At 44.7% G+C, this 15,341-nt stretch overlaps 1 protein-coding gene across 10 annotated transcripts in view; it reads right to left on the minus strand.

Annotated features, from left to right (window-relative positions):
* The window catches only part of LOC143973688 (NACHT, LRR and PYD domains-containing protein 12-like), a 280,532-nt gene that overhangs the window by 182,968 nt on the left and 82,223 nt on the right, over positions 1-15,341 (minus strand). The window lies entirely within an intron of this gene.

The following is a 15,341-nucleotide window of genomic DNA, read 5'->3' on the forward strand; positions in this document are numbered from 1 at the left end:
CACATATTACAGTCCGGTGGATGGACATTGTGCTGCTCCGCACTGGGGGCTGTCCTGGCCAGCAGGATGCTGGTAAGGTGGTGGAAGGCTTTAAGCGAGGGGTGAAACACAGGCTGGAATGCATCACCAACCATGATGACATCACCGGCATGCTCACAGCGCGTTTCGGTGCATGCACGCTAGTGAGATATACTTAGTACGCACTCCTTTCTCAAGCTGCTGTATTGCAGCTGGAGAGTGCTTTATATGTGCCTTGCTGCACGGCCATCTAGTGGAGAGAATACCAATCTCTCTAATGGTAAACCTATGTACTATTTTTCTTATAGCAATTACTAAAGTTTAAAATATATAAATTCATACATGTATACATGGTTAAGAATTGATAATAAAAAATATGTAAAAAATACATGTAAAAACAATACGGAATACATATAAAGATTAACTATATTAAATCAATCAAGTATTACTAAATTTATAAGACTGTATTATAAATAAATTATGAATATACTGTATATATATATATATATATATATACAGTGGTGTGAAAAAGTGTTTGCCCCCTTCCTCATTTCCTGTTCCTTTGCATGTTTGTCACACTTAAGTGTTTCGGAACATCAAACCAATTTAAACAATAGTCAAGGACAACACAAGTAAACACAAAATGCAATTTGTAAATGAAGGTGTTTATTATTAAAGGTGAAAAAAAATCCAAACCATCATGGCCCTGTGTGAAAAAGTGATTGCCCCCTAAACCTAATAACTGGTTGGGCCACCCTTAGCAGCAACAACTGCAACCAAGCGTTTGCGATAACGTGCAATGAGGCTTTTACAGCGTCCTGGAGGAATTTTGGCGCACTCATCTTTGCAGAATTGTCCTAATTCAGTTACATTAGAGGGTTTTCGAGCATGAACGGCCTTTTTAAGGTCATACCACAACATCTCAATAGGATTCAGGTCAGGACTTTGGCTAGGCCACTCCAAAGTCTTCATTTTGTTTTTCTTCAGCCATTCGGTGGTGGACTTGCTGGTGTGTTTAGGATCATTGTCCTGCTGCAGAATACAAGTTCATTTCAGCTTGAGTACACGAACAGATGGTCGGACATTCTCCTTCAGGATCTCTTGGTAGACAGCAGAATTCATAGTTCCTTTTATCACGGCAAGTCTTCCAGGTCCTGAAGCAGCAAAACAGCCCCAGACCATCACACTACCACCACCATATTTTACTGTTGGTATAATGTTCTTTTTATGAAATGCAGTGTTCCTTCTACGCCAGATATACTTGGACACACACCTTCCAAAGAGTTCCACTTTTGTCTCATCGGTCCACAGAATGTTGTCCCAAAAGTCTTGGGGATCATCAAGATGTGTTGTGGAGAAATTGAGACGAGCTTTGATGTTCTTTTTGCTCAGCAGTGGTTTTCTCCTTGGAACTCTGCCACGCAGGCCATTTTTGCCCAGTCTTTTCCTGATGGTGGAGGCATGAACGCTGACCTTAACTGAGGCAAGTGAGGCCTGCAGTTCCTTGGACGTTGTTGTGGGGTCTTTTGTGACCTCTTGGATGAGTCGTCGCTGCGCTCTTGGGGTAATTTTGGGCGGCCGGCCACTCCTGGGAAGGTTCACCACTGTTCCATGTCTTCGCCATTTGTGGATAATGGCTCTCACTGTGGTTCGCTGGATTCCCAAAGCTTTGGAAATGGCTTTATAACCCTTTCCAGACTGATAGATCTCAATTACTTTCTTTCTCAATTGTTCCTGAATTTCTTTGGGTCTCGGCATGATGTGTAGATTTTAAGGATCTTCTGGTGGACCTTACTGTGTCAAGCAGCTCCTATTTAAGTGATGCCTTGATTGTGAACAGGTGTGGCAATAATCAGGCCTGGGTGTGGCTAGAGAAATTGAACTCAGGTGTGGACAACCACAGTTATAGTATGTTTTAACAAGGGGGGCAATCACTTTTTCACACAGGGCCATGATGGTTTGGATTTTTTTTCACCTTTAATAATAAACACCTTCATTTACAAATTGCATTTTGTGTTTACTTGTGTTGTCCTTGACTATTGTTTAAATTGGTTTGATGTTCCGAAACACTTAGGTGTGACAAACATGCAAAGGAACAGGAAATGAGGAAGGGGGCAAACACTTTTTCACACCACTATATATATATATATATATATATATATATATATATATATATATATATATATATATATATATATATATATATATATACACACAGTATCTCACAAAAGTGAGTACACCCCTCATATTTCTGTAAATATTTACACTTTACTACAATGTAAAGTAGCGACTGCACAGCTTGTATAATAGTGTTAATTTGCTGTCCCCTAAAAATAACAAAAGTGAGTACACCCCTAAGTGAAAATGCTTCACAGGTCACCACTGCAGTCCTCTTCCCCTCCTCCATGATGACATCACAGAGCTGGTGGATGTTGGAGACCTTGCGCTCCTCCACCTTCCACTATTGAGGATGCCCCACAGATGCTCAATAGGATTTAGGTCTGGAGACATGCTTGGCCCTTTACCCTCAGCTTCTTTAGCAAGGCAGTGGTGGTGTTGGAGGTATGTGTTGGGGTGGTTATGTTGGAATACTGTCCTGCGGCCCAGTCTCCGAAGGGAGGGGGTCATGCTCTGCTTCAATATGTCACAGTACATTTTGGGATTCATGGTTCCCTCAATGATCTGTAGCCCCCCAGTGCCAGCATCACCCATGCTGCCCCAGACCATGACACTCCCACCACCATGCTTGACTGTAGGCAAGACACACTTGTCTTTGTACTCCTCACCTGGTTGCCGCCACACACGCTTAAGGCCGCGTACACACGCGGGGACTGTTCGCTCAACTTTGTCCGCTGAACAGTGTTTCAGCGGACAGTCCGCCCGTGTGTGGGCTTTCAGCGGACAGTTTCAGCGAACAGTCTGCTGAACAAAGTTTTTCGGAATTTCCGAAAAACTGTCCGCTGAAACTTTGTTTCAGCGAACAGTCCCCTCGTGTGTAGGCTTGTTCGTCAAACAAAGTTCCGCGCATGCTCAGAAAGGATTTACACGCCGAAGGTTGCATTGCAGTGTATAGGACGTCTTTTTCTAGTCCCGTCGTACGTGCCGTTCACGTCATCGCGCACGGTTTCAGCGGACTGTTCGTTCATTGTGTGTGGGCAAGTCCGTCCATGCTAAGTTTGAGCGGACTGTCCGCTGAAACTGTTTGACGGACAAAGTTGAGCGAACAGTCCCCGCGTGTGTACGCGGCCTTACACCATCTGAACCAAATAAGTTTATCTTGGTCTCATCAGACCACAGGACAAGGTTCCAGTAATCCATGAACTTAGTCTGCTTGTCTTCAGCAAAACAGTTTGGGGGCTTTCGTGTGCATCATCTTTAGAAGAGGCTTTCTTCTGGGATGACAGCCATATCAGTGTGACCAATTTGATACAGTGTGCAGCGTATGGTCTGAGCACTGACAGACTCCCCACCCCTTCAATCTCTGCAGCAATGCTGGCAGCACTCATCCGTCTATTTCCCAAAGACAACCTCTGGATATGACGCTGAGCACATGACCTCAAGTTCTTTGGTGGACCATGGTGAGGCCTGTTCTGAGTGGAACCTGTCCTGTTATACCTCTGTGTGGTCTTGGCCACCGTGCTGCAGCTCAGTTTCAGGGTCTTGGCAATATTCTTATAGCCTAGGCCATCTTTATGTAGAGCAACAATTCTTTTTTTCAGATCCTCAGAGAGTTCTTTGCCATGAAGTGCCATGTTGAACTTCCACTGACCAGTAAGAGAGAGTGAGAGCAATAACACCAAATTTAACACACCTGCTCCCCATTCGCACCCGAGACCTTGTAATACTAATGAGCCACAAGACACCGGGAGGGAAAATGGCTAATTGGGCCCAATTTGGACATTTCCACTAAGGGGTGTACTGACTTTAGTTGCCAGCGGTTTAGACATTAATGGCTGTGTGTTGAGATATTTTGAGGGAACAGCAAATTTACACTGTTATACAAGCTGTACACTCACTACTTTACATTGTAGCAAAGTGTAATTTCTTCAGTGCTGTCACATGAAAAGATAGAAGAAAATATTTACAAACATGTGACTGAGGGGTGTACTCACTTTTGTGACATGTGTGTGTGTATTATATATATATAATTTGTGCATGGATTAGGTGAAAAATAATGAAAAAATGCAGGGCAAGTGTTTGGGAGTATAATTTTGTGATAAATGAGAAATGAATCAAACGCAGGCATAATTAAAAATATATAAATGTAATAATTAACCACTTCAGTCCCGGAAGGTTTTACCCACTTCCTGACCAGGCTATTTTTTGAGATACGGCACTGCGTCACTTTAACGGACAATTGTCATGCAACGCTGTACCCAAATAAAATTTGTCATTTTTTTTCCACAAATAGAGCTTTCTTGTGGTGGTGTTTGATTACCTCTGTTTTTTTTTTACTTTTTGCACTATAAACAAAAAAACTACACTGCAGAGTGCATGAGCATCATGGGAAATGTAGTTCAAAAACATCTGGGGTGCCGAGGTTCTCCATCACTGTTCTAGGTGGTGCTTTCTAACTGGGGGACTGTTACACTGGAGGAAAAGAGAGATCAGGTGTCAGCTTAGCTGAAACCCAAAGATCTCTCCTTTGCTCTCTGACAGATCAGCAGTTTGCCTTGTTTACATAGGCACACCGCAGATCTGTCTCTCCACAGAACAATCAGCGGGTCGCGGCAGCCATCGCGGTCGCCGGACACGCTAATTGGCTCCCATAGTATCCAATCACAGTGGAAGCAGCGCACTACACCATGTGCACAAAATCACATACAGGTATATGATTTAGCACAGCCAGTCTGCCCTGCCGCTGTATATGTACTGTGGGAGGTCTGGAAGCGGTTAATGGATAATTAATGGTCAATATATTAATTGATATAATCATGTATATTCATAGGGGGACTGTCAGGACTTATTATACTCGGGCTTCAAATCTCTTTGATGTGTCCGTGTGATAGACATGTCCATTCATTTTAATTTTCGTACGAATGCATTTTCGTCCGAATTTCGAGTATTTTCGTTATTGTTTTAACAAACTAAAACGAACGTGCAGAATCTGAAAACCAAAAGATCCACTTTATTTTCCTTTTCGTTGTGACAACAGTTCGGTATAGATAGGAGATTCGACATGATGCTGACAATAGAGATCTGTGTCCATCGAACCTGTGGTCGAATGTGCCTCACCTTAACTCTATTAGTCCAAGATTATATAGAGAGAAAAGATTCAACATAAAGATTTGACGAAGCAGTCGCCACGAGTGGACATTTATGGTCAAATGCTCTGCCCATAGGCTATAGAAGAATTCTAATGTTGGTTGACTAATAATAATAATTAATAAATATAATTATTACCAGTGTCATACAACATTAGAATTCTACTATAGCTTGTAGGCGGAACATTTGACTGGAAATATACAATCCCAGCGGTGTACAGTTTAGCTGCTCCGTCAAATCTTCTTAGAACATTCAACAGACACCATAAGCCTTCAATGATAGATTCGACCTTAATTATTTTAGATTTTCGGACGAATGCATTTTTTAACGAAATTAAATAAATAACATTTCGGGAGTAACTAAATACATTTTTTTTCGGGACGAAAACTCCGCGACTGGTCCCAAAGTCTTCTAGGACCTGTCATGTGTCCCAGAAGACTTCCAGCAGCCTAGGCTGAATGGAATGGAAGTGGGTGCAGGTACCTGTCAAATTTGGGTACCTGATCCCCCCCTCCTCATCAAAAGCTCAGTTTCACAAACAGGAGCCAGGGAGGAGGCCTTAAAGCGGAAGTTCCACTTTTGGGTGAAACTCTGCTTTAATATGGACTGATCCTCAGGTGTCAAACACAAGGACCACAGGCCAAATCTGGCCTTCCAGGCCATTTCATGTGGCCCTCACACCTCTCCTGCAGCTACAGGAGAGCTCCAGCCCTCCTCTGGTCCTCCTCCAGACCCTAACGTTCTGCTTTCAAGCAATGCATGCAGCTTCTTCCCAGCAGCAGCATAAAAAAAGGGGGTGCACTGTGATGTTAGGGAGAGTAGGGAACTTCTGATGGTGGGGTAGCTCTCGACATCTAATGTAAGGGGAGGGGATGCACATCTAATCTTACAGATACAACTGGCCCTTTTGAGGACAATCATAATGCTGATGCGGCCCACAGTGAAATTGAGTTTGACACCCCTGCAACAGGATGTATAATGACAATCATATATACTTCAGTGCATGTGCTGGTCAGTTTAATTTGAAGTTTACTTACTCCTAGAGGAAGTTGCCCCCCACCACCCAAACCATCTTTTACATCCCACCACAAAGAGACAAAAAACTGTTACCACCTAAGAGAGAGGAGAAATAATTAATTTATTGACAGTAGAGGCTCATAATATGGTAGAAGCTTCTATCTAATTCTCTATTTAGCCCCCCCAGGCAAAAGGGTGTCAAAAATAAATGCAAAAAGTTTCACGTTTGCAGAGAGCAGAGATTTTTGGGCATCTGCTCAATGATCCTCACCTCTAAACCTGTAGTGTATTTATGGTGATGTTTGGCAAAGTGATGGGGGACACTGTGCTTGTCCTCGACTTCCTCTACTCATCTCTGATGCTCACCAAATCTTTGTCAGAGTGGACAGATGGGGCCTCCTACATACAGTAGATTGCAAGGGCAACTTAAAGGGGAGTTCCACACACTTTTACTACTCCTCAGCATCCCTCACTAATCTGTGCACTAGAAACAAATTTGCATTTTTTTATGCATCACCTTTTGTATATATGCTGTATTTATTAATCATTTCCTCCTCCTTGGACACGGCCACGTGCGTCATTTCTGGTTTGCAATGCGTCGTGAGAGATGTGTGGCATCAATCCCAGGTGGCAATCGGCATCACTGGGCCATAGCATTGCGTTATTTGCAAACCGGAAATGACACGATGCAAGGTGGTGGCCAGCGCTATTTTTAAAAAGGGTAACCAGGCTTTTGTTGCCATTGCTACCAAAGCTTCTTATACACAGTGATGGGTCGGTGGGGTAGGCGACTGGAGCATGTAATGACACCCTGAGTATGAAAGGGGTTAAAACCGTTTAGGACATTCACTTCTGGAACACCAAGGCAGCTACCGAACACTCTAATCAGCCAAACAAGAACCCCATACGAATAACTATCCCCAAAGTATGAGACAAGGCTCTGTCTTGAGGTTCAAACAGGAATGAATCTTTATTTTGAGCTCTCACAAAAATATATACAGCAGGATGGAAATACAGCCTCTCCCCAGAAACCTAATTAACATGCGCTAATTATCTAAGCCTAGGTGACTCAGAGTCTCCTAGCTCACCGACTATACAATACACATTATCATACACTATTTCTAATATGGCATATACAGGGTTCCCAGAGTCTGTCTCTTGGGGGGATATGGACCTGAATCCAAAGTAGCACCACCTCAAGGGTCCCCAGGCATACAGCTCCACAAAGAACACCGTTCCCCCAAATGCCAGGGCCCATAATCGGTCATCAAGAGGCTAGCATTCAGTCCCTTCCAAAAGCCTATGTCCCGGTTAGGTTTGTCACATTTCTCCCCTTTCGGCAGGAGACTAAACACAGGAGGAGACCCCAGACTCCAAAGTTAGTCAGTGGTTCCAGTCCTCTAATTCTGGTATCCACACAGTACCCCATACAAATTGTTCCAAACAGAGTATTACTCACCCAGCCAACCTCTGCCTCTCTCAGAGAACATATCCGCCACTGGGGAGAGGCCTGCACTGGCCCTTCTCCCTGGAGTCCTCTCAGCCGCTGGAGAGAAGACTGGGCTCACTCCGTCATGCTGTTGGGGATCTAGGCTGACTGCCCAGCATCCCTGGGGTATACAGGTGGGGACTGAAGCCCCATCCACCTTTACAGGAACTTCATCCTCTGTTAGTTGAGGTCAGAGGCCAGCAGCACTCTGCCCTGTTGCCATCCCTTCTGCTGGAAACCTCACACCATCTGCTCTGGCTAACTGCTAGGGAGGGAGGCCGACCGCCCCGGCTCCCTGGAAGTCTGCAGCCATTGCCGGTGCTGGGCAGAGGTTGGTAGAACTCTGCCCAGTTGCCAGCACTTCAGGTGGGTTAGTGTCATCATTCTGGGGCGCCGTCTGCTGTTGGAACGCTCTTTCACTGGTATTGTCTCAGAGGTGCACGAACCCTTGTTGGGAAAGGAAAATGGCTGCTTCTCCTCCCTGCATCTATGAAATCCACTGGGAGAGAGAAACCATGACCTTCTCACCTCGGGCCTCCAAAACTGTCACAGGTGTGGGGCAGAGGTCTTAGGCCCTCTGTCCAGTGACCAGCGCCTCAAATGTGGAAGTTCCTTGCAACTCCATAGATACTGCTGTTGGTGCTGGGCAGAGCACACTGAAGTTTGGCCCTGATACCAGCTCTACTGCTGGAGGCTCATCAGGTTGTTCTTCCTCAGTAGAAAAGTCTATCAAATCCTCTGACTCTGCAACTGGTGTCTGGGGATAGAGGTTCACCATCTCCTGTCCATGGAACCCGGAAGATGCTATCAGTGCTGGGCAGAGGTTAGCAGAACTCTGCCCTGTTGTCAGCACTTCAGCTTTGGGGATGGCAATCTCCAGATTTTCCACTGCCGATTCTTCAGCCAGGATTTCAGAGTTGTCAACTGTTTTTTCCTGATAGTCTCAGACAAAGGGAGCCCCACCCTGCTGCTGAGCAGAGTCTAGCAGTTGTCTGTAGGCGATCTCCAGCTCCCATTCCTGAATGGCCAGAAACTCCAAATCTTCCTGTGCCCAGTGCCCTTCCGAGACATTCAGTCTTCGCTCTCTGTGCTCCATTATTTCCTCCAAACTCCACTCCCGATCACTCCCAAAGTCAGGGTCCCTGGACAGCCTCCAATACAATAATCCCAGGCCACCATAGTCAAAGCCTTCTATAGGGCTGTCATCCGCTGACCACGGGCACTCTTGGGCTACATACCACCAGAGGGCTCTGTAGCTCTAGTCGAATCGCATCTCTGCCCGGATCAGCCTGCTTAACTCAGCTGTCCACTCCCGCTTCAGTTGTTCCCCCAATAACAGCATTCTTACTTCATACTGCAACCAGTACCTTACATGGAGGGAGGGGAGAACTTTTCCCTGGTGTTGCTGCTCGAGAGCAAGCGCTTTCTTCCAGAGTTTTCAGCGGATAGAATCAGACCATCCCAGCTGAACCTGCTTTGATACTGGTCCTCTATGCGGCATCTGCATCTCCCGCAACCTCCTTCTGAATTCCTCTTCCATGGCGGCTGGATTCTTTACCTCTCCTCTCCTTTCAGTTGGTGCTGCTGTGACTTCTACTGCTGCAGCACCTCTTTGCTGTAGCCAATTTGCATCCACAGCCGCTATAACTAGGTCTATGATTTCCACTGTAGGGTTAGGGCCATAATGTGGCAATCTTAGGTTAACAGCCCGATCAAAACTTGTCCTGTCTGTTACGCTGGGCCTTTCGGTTATGTTGGCTGTTTTGGCTCTATCCATTTAGACTAGTTCTGCGTTAATGTCCCTCTTCTTATGGTTGTTGGCCAGTTGGCCCGATTCTCCAGTAAGTCCTTGAGGGTAGAATGCTTTAGCCGTTCATACCGTGCTTCCATTGGCCTGTGTCTTCTTGTAGCTGTCCTTCTGGCTGTGGTAATCATCCCGCTGCTTGCCACCAGTTGTAACAACACCCCAAGTATGAAAGGGGTTAAAGCCGTTTAGGACATTCACTTCCTGAACACCACGGCAGCTACCAAACACTCCGATCAGCTAAACAAGAACCCTATATGAATAACTCTCCCCCCAAGTACGAGACAAGGCTCTGTCTTGAGGTTCAAACACGAATGAATCTTTATTTTGAGCTCTCACACAAATATATACAGCAGGATGAAAATACAACCTCTCACCAGACCTAATTAACATGAGCTAATTATCTAATCATTTAGACAGCCTAGGTGACTCAGAGACATGACCTTTAGGCCAGACGTCACGTTTCCCAGCTCACCGACTATACAATACACATTATCATACATCTCATTTATACAATTGCAGGGTTAATTAGCACACTGGATGAAAAGACTCGTTAGAAGCTGTGACAAAGTCATACTACACTAATTTACATTATAGAAAACAACAGACTGGAGGCTGGAATTGACATCAGCATCTCCTAACAGTATGTGTCCCAACACTATGAATCAGCCACTGTTTCTAATATGGCATATACAGGGTTCCCAGAGTCTGTGTGTCTTGGGGGACATGGACCTGAATCCAAAGTAGCACCACCTCAAGGGTCCCCAGGCATACAGCTCCACAAAGAACACCGTCCCCCCAAATGCCAGGGCCCATAATCTGTCAGCAAGAGGCTAGCATTCAGTCCCCTCCAAAAAGCCTCTGTCCCCTCTAGGTCTGTCACAGAGCATCTTAGCTCTGATTACATACAGAGCCCGGGCAGGGGACAGACAGACAGACCATTACTAATGATGACTAATTATAATAGAGGAATATGATGGGGCAGTTTTGATAGGAGCAATTTGATGGGGGCAATGTGATGGGGCATTTTGATGGGGCAGTTTTGATGGGGGCAATTCTATGGGGGCATTTTGATGGGGGCAGTTTGATGGTGGTAATATGATGGTGGCAATGTGATGGGGCAGTTTTGATGGTGGAAATACGATGGGGGCAATATGATGGTGGCAATTTATGATGGGGACAATTTTGATGGGGCAGTTTTGATGGGGGTAGTTTTGATGGGGGAAATTTGATGGGTCAATTTGATGGGGGAATTTTGATGTGGGGAATTTTGATGTGGGGAATTTTGATGTGGGCAATTTGATGGAGACATTTTGATGGGGCAAATTGATGGAGGCAGTTTTGATGGGGGAAGTTTTGATAGGGCAATTTGAAGGAGGCATTTTGATGGGGCAATTTGTTGGAGGCATTTTGATGGTGGCAATATGATGGATGAATTAAGATAGGGAAATTTGATGGGGGGGGGGCAATTTGATGAGGGCAGTTTTGATGGTGGTAATATGATGGGGCAATATGATGGTGGCAATATGATGGTGGCAATATGATGGGTGCAGTTTTGATGGAGGCATTTTAATAGGGGCAATTTGATGGAGGCATTTTGATGGGAACAATTTGATGGATGCATTTTGATGGATGCATTTTGATGGTGGTAATATGATGGCGGTAATATGATGGGGCAGTTTTGATGGTGGTAATATGATAGTGGCAATATGATGGAGCAGTTTTGATGGTGGTAATATGATGGGGCAATATGGTGAGGCAGTTTTGATGGTGGTAATATGATGGGGCAATTTGATTGAAGCTATTTTGATGGGGGGCAATATTTTATGGTGGGCAATATGATGGAGGCATTTTGATGGGGACATTTTGATGGAGGCAATTTGATGAGCCAGTTTTGATGGTGGTATTATGATGGGGGCAACTTTGATAGGGACAATATGATGGGGGAAACTTTGATAGGGACAATATGATGGGGGCAACTTTGATAGGGACAATATGATGGGAACAACTTTGATGGTGGTAATATGATGGGGGCAATTTTGATGGTGCAATATGATGGGGCAATGTTGATGGTGGCAATATGATGGGGCAATTTTGATAATGGTAGTATGATGGGGCAATTTTGATAATGGTAGTATGATGGGGCAATTTTGATAATGGTAGTATGATGGGGCAATTTTGATAATGGTAGTATGATGGGGCAATTTTGATAATGGCAGTATGGTGAGGCAATTTTGATAATGGCAGTATGATGAGGCAATTTTAATAATGGCAGTATGATGAGGCAATTTTGATGGTGGCAAAAAGATGGGAGTAATTTTGATGGTGGCAATATGATGGGGCAATTTTGATGGGTGCAATATGATGAAGGCAGTGTGATGGGGACATTTTGATGGTGTCAATTTGATGGGGCAGTTCCTGCAAAAGGTAATTACTTTTTAAAAGATGCTAATTGTAAATGATATCCCTGGTTTCTGTGCAGATATATACAGATACATACATAACAATATATTTGTCAGATTAGGTGAAACGTCAGAATGTGTAACGGAAGTGGCATTTTGTTGCCGCCATCTTGCTAAACCCCACACTCCTCCACAGTAAGGATACACTGAGAAGGGACAAGCGGACATCTTGTTACACCCACCCATTAAGTATAAGGATTATAGGGGTATTGTTATCTAAAAAGGAAAATTTCAGCCGAAACACCACTTTAAACAATACACCACATGTCGTAGGAGCAATTATAGAAGTTTTCAAGCTTATAGGTTTTTCTCTTGTTTTTTTACCATGTTGGATGAAAGCACAGGTTTTACAAAGTGTTTTTTACATTGGAACATGCAGTGCAGAGGTGTGAGTGCAGAGGTGTTAGCGCAGAGGTGTGAGCGCAGAGGTGTGAGCGCAGAGGTATGAGCGCAGAGGTGTGAGCCAACTCTGTGGGGCTTCAATAAACCCATCTTTCTTATAAGGCAAGGAATTTGCGGGATCTTTATTCTTATAGTGTGATCTATAGTTTAGTCCTCTGTTGCACAGTTGACTGTCTTAGAAACAGGACCTTCATTTCAACATAACACATAAATAAGGGTAAATTTATATACAATAAAAATGTTTTGTCATGACCAACAATCACACCACAATATTAACCACTTCAATACCGGGGGGCACTTATACACCTTCCTGCCCAGACCAATTTTGAGCTTACAGCGCTGTCACACTTTGAATGACAATTGCGCGGTCATGCTACACTGTACCCAAAGTAAATTTTTATCATTTTGTTCCCACAAATAGAGCTTTCTTTTGGTGGTATTTGATCGCCTCTGGGACTTTTATTTTCTGCTAAACAAATAAAAAAAGACTGAAAAGCTTGAAAAAAAAAACAACATGTTTTTTTTGTTTCAGTTACAAAACTTTGTAAATAAGTAAGTTTTCTCCTTCACTGATGGGGCTGCAGTGACGGGCACTGATAAGGCGGCACTGATGGGCACCGATGAGGTGGCACCAATGAAGTGGCACTGATAGGCGGCACTGATATGCGACACAGATAGACACTGATAGGTGGCACAAATAGGCACTGATAGGTGGCACGGATTGTCATGGATAGGTGGCATGGATTAGCATGGATGGGCGGCATGGAAAGGCGGCACGGATGGGCATGGATAGACAGCATGGATGGACATGGATAGGCGACACGGATGGGCACTGATAGGCGGCATGGATGGGCACTGATAGGCGGCATGGATGGGCACTGATAGGCGGCATTGTAGTGTAAAGTATTGTAGGGATGGATGCCAATCAGTGCCAAACAATAATGCATGCCAATCAGTGATACCCATTGTGGGCACTGACTGGCATCCCTGGTGGTCTAGGGGGGCATGCCTGGTGCTGGGCATCCCTGGTGGTGTCCCTGGTGGCTCTTACTATTTACAATGTGATCAGCCGTGATTGGACACGGCTGATCCTGTGGTAAGGAGTCTCCGTCTGAGACTCTTTACTGAGATCGTAGTTGCGGCGTGTCAGACTGACACACCGCAACAACGATCGCCGTGATGCGTGCCCCCGGGGGCGCACAGCGGCTTAATATCCTGATCACGTCATATGACTTCCGGTCAGGATATTAAAACCACTTTGCCACCGTCATTTTGCTTTATGGCGGGCGGCAAGTGGTTAAACATGAGGTTTCCTCCCGCACCTGGTGATAATGGCCAAGCAGCTCATTAGCTGCATCGGTTGTTATCATTAGATACCTGACCACCAGCTCTAAAAAATTATACACCTGCAGGCATCACTCCGGTATAACCACTACATGCAAATGACGTTCAGGTACATGATTTAGTGTGAAGTGGTTAATAATTGCTATAAGAGAAAATAGTACATACGTGTGCCATTCGAGAGATTAGTATTTTCTCCATTAGATGGCAGTGCAGTAAGGCACATATAAGTCACTCTCCAGCCCCAATACAGCAGCTTGAGAAAGAAGCATGCACTGAGTGTATCTCTATCGTGCATGCTCCAAAGAGCATTGCAAGCACGCCAATGACATCATAATAGTCAGTGTTGCATTTCAGCCTGTGTTCCAGCCCTCAGCCTTCCACCATCTTACTAGCATCCTGCTGACCAGGACAGCCCATGAGCAGCAGAGATGGCTCCCATCACAGCTTTCATCCACTGGACTGTAATACAGTATGTGCCTATTTCCCATCTCCTCCATGTGAATTTTTCTCCTTTTTTATTTATAATAAATGCTTAACAGCCTACACTCAGAGGCACCTGTATCTTCTTCTCTTGTTGCATGTTAGGAGACCGCTTCTACTCCTTCCTAAGACTGGCCCTGATGTAATTAACTGTGTATCTTAAATCCTACACTCCTAGAGCTCAAAGGACTATATGATGGACATTGCACATCTGCTTGCACCACTACTTACATGTTTTTCTTTTAACATATTTAGGAAGGATTATATTTATTGCAACCGTTTATATAGTGCCAATAATTTTGCTTTACATACTGTACATTCCTATCTGTCCCTGCCTTCAAGGAGCTTACATTCTAAAGCTGGCCATAGTTTAATTGAAATGAATGGAATTCATCAGGAACCAGACAAATTTCAATCCATCTATGGCCATTCCCACTTGACAGAAGTCAATCTAATGACTTCTATCTAACGAGAATGCTGGATATTTTTCAGTCAATTAGTGGCCTCAGCTATTGGCAAAAGAATCCCTGCTGTCAGAATAGAATAGTACAGTGGGGAGAATTACTCCACCCACCTGGCTTGTGTGGATGGGGGAAACCATTATTGCTTAATCCTGCTGACTGATCAGAATGAAAGACCAGTTCCTTAGAAGCATAGGTGTCATAAATTGGTATGACCAGACGGCTTCCCCGTGGATTCAGAGGGGGCAAGGTCACCCGTTTATGTCACCGGGTGGCCCCGCCCTCAGCTATATAAGAACTGTCACAGAGAAGAAGCACCAGTCGGCGGGAGCCTCCCATGGAGACAAAACGGTTGTGGCTTTTTTTTTCTGTCCATTGCGCGGCGTGATAGAAGATGAATGGACTTGGCTGGACATTTTTATTTTTATATTTCTTAAAGAGGAAGTAAACCCTGATGAGTTTACTTCCTCTTTCATTCCCTGCAAAGGCAAAGCATAATGGACTACTATGCATCGCATAGTAGTCCATTATGTGTCACTTACCTGACACAGGAGCCAGCGATGTCACCGCTGTCCCCTGTAGTCCGGCGCATCCATCTT

Source organism: Lithobates pipiens, unplaced genomic scaffold (assembly GCF_037356315.1).
Source record: "Lithobates pipiens isolate NorthernLeopardFrog02 unplaced genomic scaffold, aLitPip1_a1.2 Scaffold_115, whole genome shotgun sequence".
Classification (NCBI taxonomy): Eukaryota; Metazoa; Chordata; class Amphibia; order Anura; family Ranidae; genus Lithobates; species Lithobates pipiens.